Here is a 14,733-nt window from a genome sequence, read left to right as displayed (position 1 = left end):
GTCAGTAATGGGGGCAGCATGGCTGGTGGGGGTTAGTAGTGACGTCAGCAGGGCTGGTGGGGGTCAGTAATGGGGTCAGCAGGGGGGCTGGGGGGTCAGTAGTGACGCCAGCAGGGAGGGGGTCAGTAGTGACGACAGCAGGGCTGGTGGGGGTCAGTAATGACGTCAGCAGGGCTGGTGGGGGTCAGTAGCGATGTCAGCATGGCTGGTGGGGGTTAGTAGTGACGTCAGCAGGGCTGGTGGGGGTCAGTAGTGGGGTCAGCAGGGCTGGTGGGGGTCAGTAGTGACGCCAGCAGGGCTGGTGGGGTCAGTAGTGACGTCAGCAGGGCTGGAATGGGTCAGTAGTGATGTCAGCAGGGCTGGTGGGGGGTTAGTAGTGACGTCAGCCGGGTGGGGGTCAGTAGTTACGTCAGCAGGGCTAGTGGGGGTCAGTAGTGACGTCAGCATGGCTGGTGGGGGTCAGTAATGGGGTCAGCAGGACTGGTGGGGGTCAGTATTGGGGTCAGCAGGACTGGTCGGGGGTCAGAAGGGCTGGTCGGGGGTCAGTAATGGGGTCAGCAGGGCTGGTCGGGGGTCAGTAATGGGGTCAGCAGGGCTGGTCGGGGGTCAGTAATGGGGTCAGCAGCACTGGTCGGGGGTCAGTAATAGGGTCAGCAGGGCTGGTCGGGGGTCAGTAATGGGGGCAGCATGGCTGGTGGGGGTTAGTAGTGACGTCAGCAGGGCTGGTGGGGGTCAGTAATGGGGTCAGCAGGGGGACTGGGGGGTCAGTAGTGATGTCAGCAGGGAGGGGGTCAGTAGTGACGTCAGCAGGGCTGGTGGGGGTCAGTAGTGACGTCAGCAGGGCTGGAATGGGTCAGTAGTGATGTCAGCAGGGCTGGTGGGGGGTCAGTAGTGACGTCAGCCGGGTGGGGGTCAGTAGTTACGTCAGCAGGGCTGGTGGGGGTCAGTAATGGGGTCAGCAGGGCTGGTGGGGGTCAGTAATGGGGTCAGCAGTGCTGGTGAGGGTCAGTAATGGGGTCAGCAGGACTGGTGGGGGTCAATAATGGGGTTGGCAGGACTGGTGGGGGTCAGTAATGGGGTCAGCAGGGCTGGTCGGGGGTCAGTAATGGGGTCAGCAGGGCTGGTCGGGGGTCAGTAATGGGGGCAGCAGGGCTGGTCGGGGGTCAGTAATGGGGGCAGCAGCACTGGTCGGGGGTCAGTAATGGGGTCAGCAGGGCTGGTCGGGGGTCAGTAATGGGGGCAGCAGGGCTGGTCGGGGGTCAGTAATGGGGTCAGCAGCACTGGTCGGGGTCAGTAATGGGGTCAGCAGGGCTGGTCGGGGGTCAGTAATGGGGGCAGCAGGGCTGGTCGGGGGTCAGTAATGGGGGCAGCAGGGCTGGTGGGGGTCAGTAGTGACGTCAGCAGGGCTGGGGGGGTCAGTAATGGGGTCAGCAGGGGGACTGGGGGGTCAGTAGTGACGTCTGCAGGGAGGGGGTCAGTAGTGACGTCAGCAGGGCTGGTGGGGGTCAGTAGTGACGTCAGCAGGGAGGGGGTCAGTAGTGACGTCAGTAGGGCTGGTGGGGGGTCAGTAGTGACGTCAGCATGGCTAGTGGGGGTTAGTAGTGACGTCAGCAGGGCTGGTGGGGGGTCAGTAGTGACGTCAGCAGGGAGGGGGTCAGTAGTGACGTCAGCAGGTCTGGGGGGTCAGTAGTGACGTCAGTCGGGGTCAGTGAGAGGCCCTGATCTCCCTCAGACTCACCTCCTCGGTCTCTCCTCTCCAGGGGGGGCGGGTGGATCCCTCCTCTCGTGATCTCCGGCGGGGAAAGCTCCGAGTCCGAGTTGATCCCGAGAGCGGAAGAGACCGCGGGGGCTCCGGGCGACATTAACCTCCCGACGGGCATGAGCGGGGTCAGGTACTAATATACTGCGCATGCGCTCAGCTCGGTACACTAATGCCTCAAGACTTCACGGCGCAGGATCACAGCTGGAATACTAATCACTGATGGACGTAATGCGCATGCGCACTGCACGGAAGGGATTCCAACGTCAGTATTGCGCATGTCCAGCGCAGGTATACTATCAAACTCCACAATGTTATACTAATCATGCATGATTGCACTGCGCATGTGCCTTACACGGTTCGTACGCATGCCCACATCTCTGAGGCAGGGCAGTGTCTTCTGCGCATGCCGTTATCTCACAGAAGCGGGTCCAGATGCATCTGAGTCTGCTCGTCTCTTTTTTCCTCGAGCCTCCAGGTCCAAAATATTGTGAAGTGGCCGCTTGGGACCTCGGGTAATCTGGAGTGTTTGGACTGAGCGCATGGGCAGCCCTGCCAAGGTCACGCATCCGGCGTTAGACTCACGCATGTTCAGGCTGGTGACTGCCTGACTGCACTAACATGCATCAGCCTGCCTGTATCGTGCTCTTGACCCCGGCACGAGGCACTCTCTATTTGCTCAGCTTCACAGTATTGCCTGCTCATCCTGGCCTGCGCTGGGTCAACAGCCTGCTGCCTCGCGTGGCAGTGACTGTTTACACTGCAGGGCCTCATAAAGGCATGTTGGTGTCTGCAGGCGAATCAATGATTCTAGCTGAGCTTGAGGGCGTCTGTCACAAACATGTCCAGGTCCTGCAGCCAGCACCCCCTTGGATCACGGAGCCCGCGCCTTCCCTGTTGTTGTTTTACGGCAGGGCATCCACCCAGCTGTTGCCTTGCGGGATCAGACTGACCACTAACAGGCGGCAGCTTTCTGGTAACTTGCCATGCCCGCCCCACTCAGAGTGATACAGTAAAGTCCATGCGCTGCACTGGTGACCACCAGCATTGAGAAGGTCATGGGTCACGCTGAAGTGTGGCGAGGAGTTTCTGCTTGCAGGCAGGATGTTTTCATGCAAGTAATCCTGCAGCCCCACGACTGAGCAGCTACCAGCACTGGGAGACAGACACCCATGCGCTCTCTAGCGTTGGGAGGCCTTTGGTACCCATGCGCTTTTCACGTGTCCATTCAGTCATTCATTCATGCCCGCTAGGGTCCGTCCCAGTGGAATCTGAAATCAAAACAGATTCACCCACACTTGGCACGTGTGTCCTGAGGACCAAGGGTCTTTGTCTCACTGCAGACAGGATATTTTTAAATTCTACAGCTGAGCAGCCCCAGGGGGGCGGCACTCATTTTGTTATTCTTTAAATCGACAAGAGCATCATTTTCTGCATCTGCTGAGACTAAAGAAGGGATCAAATAAGTCGCTCAGTCCCAAGATAAAGCTGCTTAAGATTACAACGTATGTGCATGGTGTGTAGGTATCCCATTTATTATTGCGGCTTCTGCAGGAATACACCCTGAAGAGAATCGAGCACTTTCAATTTACATGGGACGCTCCCATTTAGTTCAAGCTAAAATAAGTGCTTTAAATGGGCCGGTACTCACAGGTACTGAGTACCGGCACTACTTAGTTTTATCTCTTTGAGTACCGGCACTTCTTATTTTTATCACTCTGAGTACCGGCACTTCTTAGTTCTATCACTCTGAGTACTGGCACTTCTTAGTTTTATCACTCTGAGTGCCGGCACTTCTTAGTTTTTATCACTCTGAGTGCCGGCACTTCTTAGTTTTATCACTCTGACTACCGGCCCGTCTCTACTGCCGAGGAGAGTACTGGTACTCATGAAACGCTGGTGCTGGCGGCCTCTCTGACAGCTAAGGCACTTCTGTAGACCTGAGTCGAGCCCCCGCTGAACTATTCAGCTTGGGCTCATTTGCATACCGTCCAGGTGTTTGCCATCATGCTGTGTTGAAAACACAAAAATCGAGGCAGCCCGGTGACAGCAGTATTCAGAAAGCCATGGGAGGTAACCAGGCTCAAATGGCTTTAATTCCACCTGACTCTTTTGTGTAAGCGTCTGCATATGTTTGTCTGCTTGCCTGTGACTGTTTTTGTGTGACAGAAATATGAGAGAAAGGGGGAGCGAAGAGAGGCACTCTTGGAAAATATATTAAAGGAACTGTAGGGTATGCTTGTGTGTGCACGTCTGCTAGTTTTTTTCTGTGTCGCTCGAGAATATATAGCATTGTGCCACGCAACAGCAATTAACAGTATTGATGTTGCAAATATTACAAAACAAGAAAATGTTAAAATATCACCTCGTTTGGCTTTAGTTGTGTAATGAGTAAACAAACCTTGTTTGTTTATTGTTAGACATTTCTCATGTGTTTTGGTGGGTGCTGCAAGTAGTATAGAAGTCAGGAAGTATCGGCATGTCTTCACCTAAGCCCCGCCCCCAAGACCCACCCACTCACCACATTTAAATGAGCACCGGCACTATTTCCCCCCGTTTAAAGCACTGGCTAAAATTAATCTAGCTTTATCTTTCATCAATTCAAATGTAGGCTATATTTAAATTACTAATACGTCCATTTTGCCTTGTTACAGTCTGCCGCATATGGTTACTCGGAGACAGGCATGTTTCTCCTAATTTATTTTTCAGATTGAGATGCAAAAAAAATCCAGGGTTACTTATTTCACACACAAAATAAACAGTATTAATGTTGTAATTGCCAGGAACGATGTTACGCAACTTTCAGCTTTTGGCATGTACAAGGGCCAAGCTCTTAGCATTCCATGAAATATGCCCTGCACTAAAGACAGTAAAAAATATGTAGTGAAATTCGAGGCTGCGGATACCGTAATGCATAAATGCACCCTACGTCTCACAGCAGAACAGAAACAAGGAAAAATATTCTAAATCTATTTTATTAGTTTTCTTTTTTAGTCAACTACATACAAAATATGCACGCATATAAATGAAAGATGATGAATCGTTCCAATTAAAGAAATTGATTGGATATGCATTCTGGGAAATGGCAAATGGGAAATGTTTACTTTATAGAACAGCAATTGATGAATGCAATCACTGTAGAGATTTTCTGTGTAAACAGACAGAAACAGACTTCAGGCCTGGTAGGCAAAGTGAGGAGTTGTGACTTCTGTATAATAGCGTGCCGTGATTTTGGCTGACCCGGGAGACGTTCATATGGAGCAAGGAGGCTGTAGATCTCACATCGGATTTTACCCTCAATGTCTTATTATTGCCAAGCAACCTAACCAGCATCCTCAATTATTGAAAACAACCATTTTTAAATGAACACAGCCAAAATCACAGCGCACTGGTTATGCTAAGTACTGACCAGTTTGTAAGTGGTCTCAATTTTAATACGATTCACGTCTTTTTCATCGGTGGCTCCTACGAATTATTTACCAATATGAAGGTTATTGATTTTTCGAAACCAAACAGATGAGAGTCCTCCTTCCGTTCCTATCAAGTAACATAAAACCCTCGATACATTGAAATTCTATTTAGAAAACTCTGTCCTGAAGAAGGTAAAGGAGTTACATCTCACTGAAACGCCGCGTCAACCTTTTTGTAGTTTTCTTGTGATGTATAAATTGTAGCCATAAGAATTAATAATAATGTACTTCAAAAATGAGATGTTTTTAAATCTATATGCAATTGTATTGTCTAAGTTTTATAAAATTTTGATGCTGACATATAAGTTTGAATATTGTTTTTATATATCTTTCTATCTTTTGTTTTTAATTGATATCCACAGCATTTTTTAATTTGTTGTCTATGGTATTTTATAGCCTGTTTTTCAACATATGATCCACATATTTTCTTGTGTATAGGTTAGCGACTTTTTTGTTTCTTTTGTTGACCCATATTGCCCTTCCATGTATGTATTTGACTGGGTTGTTGCCGCCAGCACTATTCTTAGGTGTAAGGCATCACAGAAATCAAACAATTGTTTATATATTGATGGGTAACGTGCTAATGTCCGAATATACAAAAAGACGCATGAATATTAACGGCCCTGGCATGCGTTTGTACTGTTGGTAGGCCGAAGGGAACGGGTTTGTTTCAAATAGTTTCATTTAATTCAAAGCTGCCAAGTTTTCAGTTTGCAGATGAGTGACATTTTCATAATTTCAGTGTGTGCATTTGTGACATTTCAATAAGTGGGTGACACTTTGAGTGACACTTTATCCCAGATATCTGCATGTAATGCAATAGATTTCGAAAAAAAGATGAAATTGTTGCCCTGCACTCTTTAGGTTGGACACAACCCCTGCCTAATAATGTCACAGACAGAGCACTGCCACGTCTCCCACACGGTGTTACTTACAACCACACACAACCTTACAAAACAGCTGCAAAACAACAAACATTCATGCTCAACACAAGCTTTTCAGTAAAGTGTACCCACCCTTATTGCTGTTCTCAACAGTTATAGCACTGGCTGCCTTTTGTTAAAGATACAATTGTAAAAAAATAAAGAAACTGGGTCTTGTATGTGACCCGTGGAAGCTACGATTATGGGGCTTAGGAATGAAGCCTTTTGTAGGGGGTTAAGTTGACAGCATTCAAATCTATGATTATTTTCCATTTTCTCTTTCATAGTAGTCAGTGGGATGCCTGATCTCTTACAATAGGGAAGGATGTTTTCTGTTGCACGTTTCTAATCCAGAGTATCTTTTAGAAATAAACCAAATGTAGTGGCAAAGAAGAAACTTTTATCTTTTGACAGCAGAAGTTTCTGAAGAAGAAGGGTCTTACAACTGTGGGGAAAAACACAGCTTTTTTTAATGAAACATTTCCATTTGGATATTTTCACGACAGGACACGACATGACAGACGCACATTTACTTGGAGGAGAGCATGTCTTACGTTAACTGCCACTCAGACCATTGCTCGGGAGGCTGTGGTCTGCTCGGAGGTGACAGATCCCGCCAAATCAGCATCTGCTGTTGTTTGAGGCAGTGCTCTCTGCACAGTGAAATAATACTTCGGATGGGAGCACACTACATTCTTATGCTGGGTGGAGGAAAGTAGGATCTGCTTCTATGGTTACCGCCACTTTTTCCTTGATGCTAAGCTGGTTTTAACTAGTCTGACTGGGATCCTACTAATCGGGACCCCAGTCTCTCTGCTTTCTCCCAAAACTGTTGTGTTCAGTACTTAGATTGGATACTGGGGTACCCTTGTAAGTCCCTAGTATATGGTACCCGTGTACCCAGGGATAAGGTACCCCAGAGGTCTCCCATGGGCTGAAGCATTTATTGTGCCACCCATGAGAGACCATTCAAAATGGAGTTACAGGCCTGCCATTGCAGCCTGTGTAAACTGGTACTGGCATCACTTACTAAAGAAATAAAAGTCCTATATCTAGGGTCACTGCACTTAAAACCTATAAGTCACCCCAATAGCAGGCCTTTGCAATCCTGAAGACAGTGTGCTAGGTTCTAAGTGACAGGGTGCTCCTGCATGTTTAACTCAGTAATGATGAGGTTTAGTGATTGATTATTTAAAATCTTTACAAAGAATGATTGCACAGTATAAACATTTCAATTATGATAATACAATAAAAAGAAAATAATTTTAAAAATGAAGCATAAAACTTTTTAAAATAGTACACATGAATTATAAAACTGTTTTAAATTTGTAAATTCATATGTTTAAAAGTATAGAAGAGAGAAATATGAACGGTATGACAGTTAATATTATAAAAGTTCAAGTTTTTTCCATGCAAATGCTAAGAATTTTGAGAAGGCAGAGTTAATCGGTATGTCGTCTGGGCAAAGACACTGGATCAGTGCTTGTCTACAAGTCCTTGTTGATCTTTCATTGAATAACCTTTTTAACAGTGTTAGTCTTTCGTTTTTTAATTCCGGACAGAGGCACAATAGGTGTATAATGTTTTCTTCTCCTGTGTTACACAACCGACATGATATGTGGATAGGTGGAGAAGTGTGGCTCACTGGTTAGAGCAGGCAGACCCTGAAGCAGAGGTCAGACCCGGGACCAGGGTTCAATTCCCGACGCGGCAGGGTCTTGAGCTCAAATGTCCATGGACTCGATAATTCTCGCTTCGGTGCCTGACCTAATCATGGGTTCACACTCTGCAACTCTGGGCATTAAGCTTGCTTAATCTCCACAACGGCCCCCCTGCGGCGGGATGCCTGGCTTTCACCTTGGGGATGCCCTGTAGGGGCTATCTCACAGGGAAAAGCCAGGACGGGTTCCCAAGGCAAGCGCGGAGATACCCCTTCGGGGGTCGATTCAGGTGCTATATAAGAAACATAATAATAATAATAATAATATGTTATTTTTGAGTTTTTTCCATGGTAGTGCATGAGATTCTCCGGGTAGTATTCCGAAACGTGCTTTCATGAATATATTTTTATATTTCCAAGTCCAAGCTGCATTCAAGTATTCTTGCGGACTCTTTTTTTTATAACCATTTATTATGGACCAAGCGTGCTCCCTTTTAACCAGGGACTCTTTGTCATTTATCAATGATAAAAGATCAGTTGTTTTATTCACAATTTTTAAAAAAGATTCATGAGGAATAGTAGTCGTCCAAATCCCCTCAAGCCCAAATTCATCCAAAGCCTTCTCAAGATATTTCCAAACAGATGATTTGATATTGCCTTCTATTTCTTTCCATAAAAGCTGTGAAATTAGATTCTCCTTGTCATTTTTTACTCTGTTCCATACTTTAATTACATTACCCATTCAAGCATATAGTTCAAGCCGAATTCCAGTCTAATTTCGGATTGTAAAGCATTTTTAGGTAGACAAAAAAAGGGATCGGAAAGTGTTTGAGATTTCTTTGTTTATTGTTAGTGCATCTTTTCCGTTTAATGCCTCACTACCGTAGGTTAGGTAAGGTAGTAATGTTTCAGATATAACTTTAAGTAGAGGTTGGTAGGATAATTTACTGGTGGATTTTTTTATAATCCCAAATGCACCTGTTAGGGAGTTCGCTTTCCTTGCGATATCCAATTTCTGGGGTTTAAAGTTACCATTATCATCAAAGACCACTCCCAGATATCTATAGGTCTTAATTTGTTCCAGTTTTTCCTTTCCTAAAAAACATTTTGTGTTGTACTTCCTTCTCACGTTTTTTGAAACAACCATAACTTTGGATTTTGATTCATTTATTACCATTTTGTTTTTTATTGTGTACTCCTGTATGCATGTCATCAACCTTTGCAAACCCACCTTAGTTCTACTTAAAAGGATGACATCGTCTGCATATAGCAGATTTGATATGTGTTTATCTGCAAGCTTGGGTGGGTGTGCATTTATCTTGTTCAAGGCTCCAGTTAGATCAGTTAAAAACAGATTAAATAATAAAGGTGCCAATACACAGCCTTGCTTCACTCCCCTAGCGTTGGTATTTCCTCAGCTTTCCTTAATGATCTGCCGTTCCCAATACGAACTCTGGCCCAAGTTTTTGTATCCAGGAGACTAATCAGCTATATTAAAGGGGGGGGAATCCCTTGTACATGTAACTTTTTTCCTAACAGATCTCTCTCGATACAATCAAAAGCTGATTTAAAATCAACAAAACATAAGAATAGTGATTCTTTGTTTGCAAGTGCTTTTTCCATTAACATTGATAGTGCCAGGATATTGGAAGATGTACCAAGTCCTTTAATAAAGCCAGTTTGGTTTAGCGGAAGAATGCTATTCCTTTTTACCCAGCCGGATAAGATTGTTAGCAGATGGGCTGCAAATAATTTTGCATCCGTGTCCTGTAGTGTTATTAAACAATAGTTTTCCGGCAGCGCCCAATCTCCTTTTTTGGAGCATGAGCAGGACACCCTGGCAGCCTACGGAGTCCATTCTCCTGGGTTGTCAGGAAGCAGCCATATACTGTTAGAGGGGCACCACATAATTACGCAATGACCATCTCAAAAGCGGCTGCAACGAATCCTATCATGTTTGGTATCAAACAAGTTGGAATAATACCTCCCACACCATAAACAGCGTGGGAGGTATAATTCCAAGCACTTGAAGAGCCCTCCGTTAGGCTCCCAGTGTTCACAGTACCAGCCTTCTAGACCCGGACAACACAAAATGGTTGCTGCCGTCCAGGGACACGATTCTGCCCTCCTGCTGCTGAGCCAAGCTTGCGCAGGGGAAGGCAGAACAAAAGGCATCCTGTCACAGAGACATGTGACCACCTCTCAGGCAGGATTTAGTGGATTGGGATTGGGTGTGTGTGCTTACCAGCGCCATTTAGTCTGCATGAGGGGCACATTTGGAGTCCCCATACATAGTCCAGTTCAAACCAGTCCTGGGAGCCATTGGCTCCCGCTCTGGCACGAAACTGGATAAAGGACATGGGATTAACCTCCCCCTGTCCAGACCCTCCACTGGGAGGGTCCCCATAATCTTCCCAACCCAGTCCCTAGGGTCCTTAAGAGCTTCCTGGGTGTAGGTCCCTAGATTCGTCATGGGATAAGATTCAGATCAGACACCACTTCTACTTCTACCGTCGGGGCCCTCTGAACTTCGCTGGACTTCGTGTGGACCAGACTTTCAGTCTGCTGCATTCTCTGTGCCGGTGCATCATACAGGAACCTTCCAAGGATGGTGACGCATCAAAGACACTTGAAGGAATCTCCATTGGAGTGAAGGAGTCTCTCTCCTGCATTTGCAGGCACCGCAACTAAGTTGTCCTTTCTGCAGTTCCTGAGCTTTTTCGGATGCTGTGTGCTCTGCAACACAGGTCATGGTTTTCCTTGCCCTCTCACTAAGTTCGAGGACAGTATCCCTTGTGGGGGTTGCAATAACTGAACCCCTGTGCACCGCGTCCAACATGCAGTTTGAAAGGCATGTTGGCTTCTTTCCAAGAAGATCTTTGAGCTCCAAATGGTTCCAACCTCAAGCACCTCCAGTGACCAGAATCTTCAGCCACACCGCATTGTGTGCCTCATGGCCTGCATCCTTTGGTGAGCTGCTTGAGGTCCTCTCACAACTCCAGTGCCTCCAGCCTGTCAGTCCACTTGAGGGTCACACTCATTTCTTCTGGGCGACTCCCTGATTGCTCAGGGTCTGCCCGGACTCTCCTGCCTTAGGTGAGTCCCCTGGACCTTGCTGGTCCCAATGTTGCTCCTTCTTTGATTTCTGCGTTGCTTGCCGTTGCCAAGGCTTGTTGTTGCTCCCGCCAGACACCGACTTCTCAGCACTCGACATCCTTCGTTGGAAAGCTTGTGCATATCTTCTGGTCCTCCTCAGCATTGCCTGGTCCTCACAGCTGCAGAGTCAAGGTCATTGTCATACATCCTGCAACACCGGTCATCTGAGGGCATTCATCTTCCAAGTCTCCTGGTCACGCCTGAGTGACATAGACTCTGTCCCCTCTGCTTGAAGGTCCTCTCAACTTGAATCCACCTTCAGATTCCTCCGGACATTTTCTCCTCTTCCATCAGCAGCACTTTACTGAAGTCCTCCATTGGGTTCGACAGCGGTTTCCGACACCACTTCAAACCTATGCACCCGGCTTCCCTGGTGTAGGTACTGTGGGTACTAGGGTATCTATGGCTGGGGTGGCTCTCCAACCTTCTGTCTTCCACAGGGTTTCTTCAGGGTCCACTGGGAAGGATCCTTAATCTTTAAAAATTGAACCACGACTTACACATAGAGTTGTACAGAGCACGCAGTCGTGTTCCTACATTGCACACGCTCTCCGTGGGGTCCCTATCTACTCACCATGGGTGGATCCTTGGGGTCCCAGAACGTCTGCGTCCTCTCGACACTGTCTTGACCCAAGTCGTGGTTCTTATACTACTTTCTTAATATATGGTTTGATCCCCCCTGGGGCCATGGTGTATTTCATGCTATTTACTGTGTTTCTTTGCTAAAGTATTGTGTGCACTGTGCATATCACCGGGTAGGGGATATTTTTGTGTGTTAGAGGCAGTGCTCTCTGCACAGTGAAACAATACTTCGGATGGGAGCACACTAAATTCCTATGCTGGGTGTAGGAGAGTAGGATATGCTTCTATGGTTACTGCCACTTTTTCCTTAATGCTAAGCTGTTTTTGACTAGTCTGACTGGGATCCTACTAATCGGGATAGCCTGGCTGACAAGGGCTGTTAGCCCGAAACCGGTCCTCGGAAGCTTGTTTCCGGTTCAGGAAAGACATGGCTTGGCAGTTCGGGCTGGACTGCTCCCATGAGGCACAGGATCAAGGCTGATTTGCATATGGCCATGTCTGAACTGGGGTGGTAAAGTGAGCTAAAGAACGATGATGGATTCAACCCAAATCTGTGACTGGGGGTGAGTGTCTGAAAAGTTTCAGCGCTCCGTCCATAATCTCCTTGTGTTTGCTTTGTTCCCCCTAAGTTGGCAGGGCATGACCGACCTGGATCCCTTGCTCACTTTGCCACTGGATTCAAGCTAGCCTGGCTGATTAGGGCCGTTAACCTGAAACCGGTCCCAGGATGCTTGTTCCTGGTCCAGGTAAGACATGGGTTGGCAGTTTGGGGTGGACTGTTCCCATGAGGCACATGGTCAAGGCTGACTTGCATATGTCAATGTCTGAACTGGGGTTGTAAAGTGGCCTCCTTATTACACTTGTACCGATGCTCCACTCTCTGGCCTCCTTATTAACTGTTGTTCAGCAGCGAGACACGCCTCCTACATCGCTGCCCTCATCCTAAGCCATAAAACGGATGTAGCTATCCTAACTGAGTAGTGGCTCAATGATTCCTCATCTCCTTACCTTAATTTTTTGGTCCCACTTAGCTATAAACAAATTAGAATTGATAGACAAATAAAAAAAGGGGCAGGCATTGCATGCATCTACCGCGCAGACCTCCTTGTCACAGAACTTCATGCAGAGCCCACCGACTTCTGGGAAGATCTTGTTCTCTCCATTAGTACCAACACTACTCAGTTATGCAAATTGCACATCTTCTACCACCCTACAGGCAAGAAGAACACTTTCAGGGATCTCCTCATGGAAATTATCACTGCTAAGGTTTCCCCCCACTCCAATGCCATTTTCCTTGGTGACTTTACTCTGCATTGGAACGACCCCAATTATTCCTAAGTCAACGCTGTCAAAGTCTTCCTCGCTGACCAATCACTCATACAGGCATGCACATTACCTACCCACACAAAAGGCGCCACTTTGGATTGGATAATCGCTAAGACATTACCAGTCAGGCTGAATTCAATTGAGCCATGCGAGTGGTCAGACCACTACGCCATCGGAGTTGAAAGTGGAGATGTTCCATAAAGAGGGGGGAGTTGTCTGTGGTGGTTAGGTATTCAAGGTTCTCTTTGTAGATTATGGTGATGCCTCTGCCGTTTCTGTTGGATCGGTGGTATGGGTGTGGCGATATCCGAAGTGGATGCAGGGTTCAGCCAAGTTTCTGTGATGAAAATTGTGTCCAGGGAGTGGGCTGTGATGGCTCAGATTTCATAGTAAGAATGCGTGGTTCAGCAGGTAGTTCATCTTTCCGTAGGTGTTGGCATCGCCTTGTTGGTGGGTGTCTGTGATGCGGAGTGGCTGATGGAGCAGCGTGGATAGTATCCTCAGTGACAGGGGTAAATCAGCATTTCTGGCAAGAAAAAGGGCCTACGGTGGTCCTGGAGGAGGCAAGTGCACAGTTGTTGTCCTGGCATCCTGGGTTCAGAGCTTGAAGTTTATTTGAGGTGAAGTGGTGGTGGTCCGCGGGGGTTGGGGTCTTGGCACTGGGTATATTCCAAGTGTGAGTGCGGTGTGCCCTCTGAACGCATCTGTAATGTGGTGGTGCTGTGATCTCGTAGGGAGATGGGGGCTGGAGAAAGGGGGGGGGCCTAGCAGTGGCCTCCGTGTGGGTGTAGGTACCAAGAGTGAGGAACAGGAGGCAACGCACATCAGACCTCTTACTCATGGGGTAACACTTATTTATTGTATTTGCCGCTTGGAAGGTGGCGGTCCCTGGGGCTGTGGGTGGCCATACAGTCCCTGCAATGTATTAAATTAAAGCCCCAGGGAGACAGTGGTACCCGGGGCTGCGGGGGTCCGCGAGGCCCAACGCACTGAATTGTATTAAAGCCTTGAGCTGTGGCAGTCCCCGGAGCAGTGGGGTTCCACACGGCCCCTGCACTATATTCAATTAAAGCCCCGGGGAGGTAATTTTTCCCAGTGCAGCGGGGGGCAGTGCGGCCCCACACTGAAGTGTAATAAAGCCCCAGGGAGGTAGAGGTCCCCAAGGCTACTATAAGCTTCAGGAGGGGGGCGCATTTCAAGTTGGGGAATTAATTCCTCTTCAATCCTGCGGTCCCCTGGGGGCCAACTAGCCCACCAGGTACCTCCAGTAGTACGGGAGCGCACTGTACGCTGGGCTACAAAACCAACTGATGTTAAAACTCTAGCGCCTCCAAAACGCTGCAGCCAGGTTAGTTCTGGACATTCCCCGGTCCGAGCCGGTGGCTGACAGACTCAGAAGCCTCCACTGGCTCACAATGGAGAAAAGGGTAAGGTTCAAATTAGCATGCCTGGCGTATAAGGCTTTTCAAGGGATAGGCTCTCAATTTCTAAGAACAACCTCAGACAATACAAACCACCTAGGAATCTCAGATCATGCAATGCAAAGCTGATCAAAACCCCCAGATTCAAACAGCTAGGATGGGGAGGGAGGAGCTTCCTGCTGCATGCAGCTAAGACATGAAACCAAATTCAATTATCAATAAAAAACAGTCCATCGCTGCTACTTTTCCGGAAGGCATTAAAGACCTGGCTCTTCTCAGTTCAGTAAATTTCCTTCCGCAGCCTTATAGTCAACGCATCAGACTTAGCGCCAAGACGCCTCAGGGCATTCACGCGATCTACAAATTCCATAATCAAATTAAATCAAATCAAATCCAGTATAAGCTAGGGAGACGCATTGCAGAGAGGTATTCAGAG

General features: G+C 47.6%; 2 protein-coding genes across 2 annotated transcripts in view; both read right to left on the bottom strand.

The window, feature by feature from the left end:
- LOC144806427 (uncharacterized) overlaps positions 1–1,896 on the bottom strand; it is a 71,331-nt gene extending 69,435 nt beyond the window's left edge. The window contains exon 1 of the mRNA XM_078672794.1: positions 1,739–1,896. The gene's annotated coding sequence lies outside the window, so the exon portion shown is untranslated. The remainder of the gene's footprint in view (positions 1–1,738) is intronic.
- Positions 1–14,733, bottom strand: part of LOC144806426 (uncharacterized) — a 557,808-nt gene that overhangs the window by 496,918 nt on the left and 46,157 nt on the right. The window lies entirely within an intron of this gene.

The sequence above is a fragment of the Lissotriton helveticus genome (genome assembly GCF_964261635.1).
Source record: "Lissotriton helveticus chromosome 1_1 unlocalized genomic scaffold, aLisHel1.1 SUPER_1_unloc_7, whole genome shotgun sequence".
Classification (NCBI taxonomy): domain Eukaryota; kingdom Metazoa; phylum Chordata; class Amphibia; order Caudata; family Salamandridae; genus Lissotriton; species Lissotriton helveticus.
The sequence above is the reverse complement of the archived record's forward strand: the minus strand, read 5'-3'. Positions and strand labels throughout refer to the sequence as shown.